The sequence below is a fragment of the Myotis daubentonii genome, chromosome 2, assembly GCF_963259705.1.
Source record: "Myotis daubentonii chromosome 2, mMyoDau2.1, whole genome shotgun sequence".
Taxonomy (NCBI): domain Eukaryota; kingdom Metazoa; phylum Chordata; class Mammalia; order Chiroptera; family Vespertilionidae; genus Myotis; species Myotis daubentonii.
In genome coordinates this window covers 149,980,149-149,984,850 of record NC_081841.1, presented here as the reverse complement: position 1 = coordinate 149,984,850, position 4,702 = coordinate 149,980,149, and the positions used below count along the sequence as shown (strand labels likewise).

The window sequence follows — 4,702 nt, the reverse complement described above, 5'->3', positions numbered from 1 at the left end:
AATTATTAGAATGCTTTATCCCTAAACCTTGAAATGAAAACTCAAGTGTAGTCAATTCTAATTCTGACCTTGATGTTCTAAGCATTTAGTTAGTCTTAGACCAGTGATGGCGAACCTTTTGAGCTCGGCATGTCAGATTTTGAAAAACCCTAACTTAATTCTGGTGCCGTGTCACATATAGAAATTTTTCGATATTTTCAACCATAGTAAAACAAAGATTTATATTTTTGATATTTAGTTTATATATTTAAATGCTATTTAAAAAAGAAAAATAAACCAAAAAAATGAGTTCGCGTGTCACCTCTGACACTCATGTCATAGGTTCGCCATCACTGTCCTAGATCTTAATATTGGTCCTTGAAGTTTTACAACTATATGGACAGAAAAAGAATGGAGGGCAGCATAAAGAACCTCAGGAATACAGCACCAAGATAATTTTTTGTTCAAATACCAGCACACAGCTGGCCTAAATTCCCCACCATTATTTAAGAGAGCCCTCCTGAGTTAAATAATACTTTATTTCCAATTTACCATACCAGTCGAATGGGAGGAAGCACTCCAGAAGAAAGGTGAAGTCAAGATAGCGTGAACAGAATGTAATTTTATTAAACGTATTCTTTAAAAAATCTCACTTTACAAAATGTAATAAGAAGCACAAGATTTAACATCTCTGATCATCAAACTAGTATCTCCAACTCTAGTTAGTTGTGCTAGGGTCCCTGTTCTTAGTCCCATGATCTTAAGCAGGGAATACAGAAGATAGGAGCCTGGAATGCCTGAAAAAAAGGTGGATCACTCTTTGTAGAAACAAGAGTAGATGGCCCACATGCCTGCTTTTTTCACTAATTCCTAAACCTTGTCTTCTGTACCTCCTTCCTGTGTTGTCTGCGATAGAGGGTTTTTCATACTCTCAAGGCAATGAGCTAAGAAACTCTCCGTAGAGTGAGATAATTTTGTTCTCTCTTTGTAACTCCTAAAAATGGTTTAATATTTTCTTGAAAGAGAACTTTTCATGTAGCTATAGGGAAAACTAGACTCTCCACTTACACATTTTAAAGAATAGAAACCATATTATTTTAAGTGATAAAGCATTAAGTAGAATTTTTCATATAACTCACTGAAAAGAATTAAATTGAAAAAAGGATTTTGCACATTCTTAATGTTTTTTTTTAAGAGTGTGTTGCCCAGCTTACTCTGAACTTTAGAGTTGTCATATTGATTCCAATATTTGGCAAGAAAATTTTAGTTTCTGTGAAATTTTGAATTATTCTGATTCATTATATTTACTTGAAGATAGCATTAATTCAAAACAGCAGTAAGTAAAAGGGCAAAAGGATCCTTATTAAGCTATATAAGTGCAGGCAAAAATCAAATTCATTTACTGCAGTCCAATGTGCATGTACCAAAGGAGTTGTTCTTTCTCTACTTCCTGCTCTAGTTGTCATCGTTAAAAGAAAGAAAAGAAGATTTAACATAAAAAGATTCCTCTGTTGCTGTACCATAAACCATTCAGTTAATATTTATGTCCTACTTTGAGCCTAAGAAGATAATGTAGATCCATCAGAGTATTATAAATTTTGTTTTCATATTTAAAAATACACTTTTATTTATATTAAAGATATCATTTAGTTAGACTTCCTTATACTGTTAAGGCCAAATAGGACAGTGTTCACAAGCTTTCTGTCCTAATGAGTGCCCTGGTGTTGGATGGTGGGAAGCTTGTTGAAAAGATTTAAAAGTATAAGTTCTTCAAGGCATAAATTTATCTGCATGTTAACCTTTCTGAGACATGATTTCCATTGACATCACTTTATGAATCATAAATAATAATGACAGAGAAAGTTCTATTAAAGATTTTAGTGTCTTTGTAGGTGAATCAAATTACCACGTATAAATTAAAGTCACCGCTCATGTAACCTATAACATTTCATACTAGTGCATTTCTTAAATGTATGAAAGTTTTCTTTCTCCTTGAGTATATTTTTTTCCTCAGTGATATTATATAATGAAACAGAGGGTTTAGTTCATTACAGTACTATTATTGTATTTGTTCATTTGGGAAAGTGTAAAAAATTAGATATTGGAAAAAATAAATTGCAATAGAATTGTAATAATTATCTACTTGCTAATTTTGTAATATGTGTAATAATAAGTCATAATTAATCTCACTGCCTTAAGTTTCTTTTAGATCTTTTTAAAATTTTAACTTTATTTTTATTGTTTACACTATTATAGATGTCCTCATTTTCCTTAAATCAAGCAAGTCAGGACAGATAGATACGAAGGTCATTAGCGAGATTCCATTTTAGCAGACAGCTGCTTCAGTCAAGTATAGATTGTTCCATGCTCCGGAGTTCCATCCCTCTTGCACAGAAGAGAGATGTTGCTCTGGTAGAAGGCAGACTTTTTGTCCTCATTCAGCCTCAAGAAAAGCTAAGGCTTATCCAGCACAAAGGGAAAAATATGGCCCAGCATGAAGGGCTGGAAAATATCTTGCTACCAGTAAGCTCTTTGCAGACTTTATCGTCTCCTTTAAACTGGTGGTAATTCGGGGGGTTTCTGATCCAGGACCCAAATGCCTGCTTCCGGAGTGCACTCCAGGCTTCCTGGTAAGCAGATGCAGCCTCCTTGTACTCCTGGTATGTTTCTAGCTTCCGCACCCTGAGGGAATCTGGCCACTTGTCCTCTGAAATACTGCTTAGCAGCTCCTGGAATGATCTAAAGAGTTCCACTTTGCTGATTCGAGATCTGGCCTGAAGGCTTCTGATTCCCTTCTTCGTTGTTCCCTGCGGAAAGCCATTGGCAGAAACATCCAATGGTTGCTCCGGAACTGCACTCCAGCTGATGGCTGCTCCACAAGGAACAGGTGGCCCTGGACTGTCAGCCCTTTTTGCCTGCACGGCACAGCGGCTCTGCTCAAGCAGTCAATCCGACTGCTGTATTTTTACTTCTTGAACTCCAAAGCCTTTGGGTAAAGAGGAGACATTCTGACACCTCCTAACTAGTGCTCTCTGCATGGCTTCCTGGCTGTATGGGCACTTCCCGATGACCACAGCTGACAGGTAGACAGGCTCATCCAGGAAGTGCATCAACAGTGACCCCTGGCATCTGTGGACATTCCACCATGTCAACTTGTCGCTGCAGGACATGGAGCAAGTCCTGTCTCCCCGCCTGGCTTCACTCGGAGCAGCCCTACCCGGTCATACGCAACACCAGGCTTCCCCGAGTCTCCAGCGTGGCCAAGCACACACTTGGCTCCTGTCCTATAAACATGCACCACTTTGGCACCACTTTGGCCATCCCAGTGACGGTGGCCAGTTCCTCTGAGGTGACATTAGAGCTGCTGACACTTGGGGGGACTGGGCCACTTCCCTGATTGCCAAAACTCTGATGGTGAGCCACACTGTTGATGACTTTTCTGTCAGGAGTTCTGGGTTCAAGCCTCATTTTTTTTTTGGTCACAGGACTGTCCGGGTCTTCACATTTCCTTTCATCTTCAGTAGCTTCCAGGTTACCACTAGCTTCCATTGATGGGTTATGGGCCCAATCTCTACTGACAGGATAGCAAGGCTGACCTTCAAACTCGAGCATTGGGCTGATGGAGGCATCCCCACAGGGAGTATGGCTGGAGACAATTAAAAACAAAAGTTCTGGTCTGAGTTTCCACAGTCCTCTCTGAGTTGCTGGGATAAAGATGCTTTCCACCTTCAGGGTGGCTGGCAAGTGAAGTTGATGGAGAAGGTACCTTTGGAAACTCCTTCTAGCTATGACCTCAGCATGGCTATCATTGAGGATCTCTCTGCTTTTCCTCATTTTGGACTGGCCTATGCATTTGTACCTGTTCCCATTGAGACAACTTCCTTTGTCACTTGCACCTGTTTGTCAGGGCAGTCACAGGCTTGGCCAGCTATAGGCTGTACTTTCACCACGGCTGCTAGGAACGTCCATTCCTGGTTGGGCTCAGGCTTCCCCGGCTTGGGCAGGCTGCTCCCACAGTGCTTGTAACACAGGCGCACAATCTCATCCGGGGTCCACATGGTTGAGCTGGTGCTGAGATCCTCCGCAAGTTATGCGGGATGCGAGTTATGCAGATGCGGCTTATGCGGGATGAGGGTTTTGCGGGATGAGGGTTTTGCGGGATGAGTGTTATGCGGGATGCGGGTTATGTGGGATGCGGGTTATGCGGGATGAGGGTTATGCGGGATGAGTGTTATGTGGGATGAGGGTTATGCGGGATGAGGGTTATGTGGGATGCGGGTTATGCGGGATGAGGGTTATGTGGGATGCGGGTTATGCAGGGTGAGGGTTATGCGGGATGAGGGTTATGTGGGATGCGGGTTATGCGGGATGAGGGTTATGTGGGATGAGGGTTATGCGGGATGAGGGTTATGCGGGATGAGTGTTATGCGGGGTGAGGGTTATGCGGGATGAGGGTTATGTGGGATGAGGGTTATGTGGGATGCGGCTGCGAGGGCACATACCCCCGTGCTCGCCTGCAGCTAGAGCTCTCTCACACCGCGACACTGGCATGGCTGAGCAAGGGGCAGCACTTTGCCATGTAGCACGCAACGGAGGTGGTGCGGTCCTCATATCGTCCCACACAATTTGGCCTCGGAAAAGTCAGACCGAGGACACCTCACCGGAGTCTCAGAGCCCCAGCTCGCTTGACCGAGTAAACACACCATCTCACGGACGCTCCCTC

The 4,702-nt window shown here is 42.6% G+C and overlaps 1 pseudogene; it reads right to left on the bottom strand.

The window, feature by feature from the left end:
• Nucleotides 1–2,298: 2,298 nt before the first annotated feature.
• LOC132226364 (tRNA-specific adenosine deaminase 1-like) lies at nt 2,299–3,906 on the bottom strand (annotated as a pseudogene).
• Between the last annotated feature and the right edge of the window lie 796 nt (nt 3,907–4,702).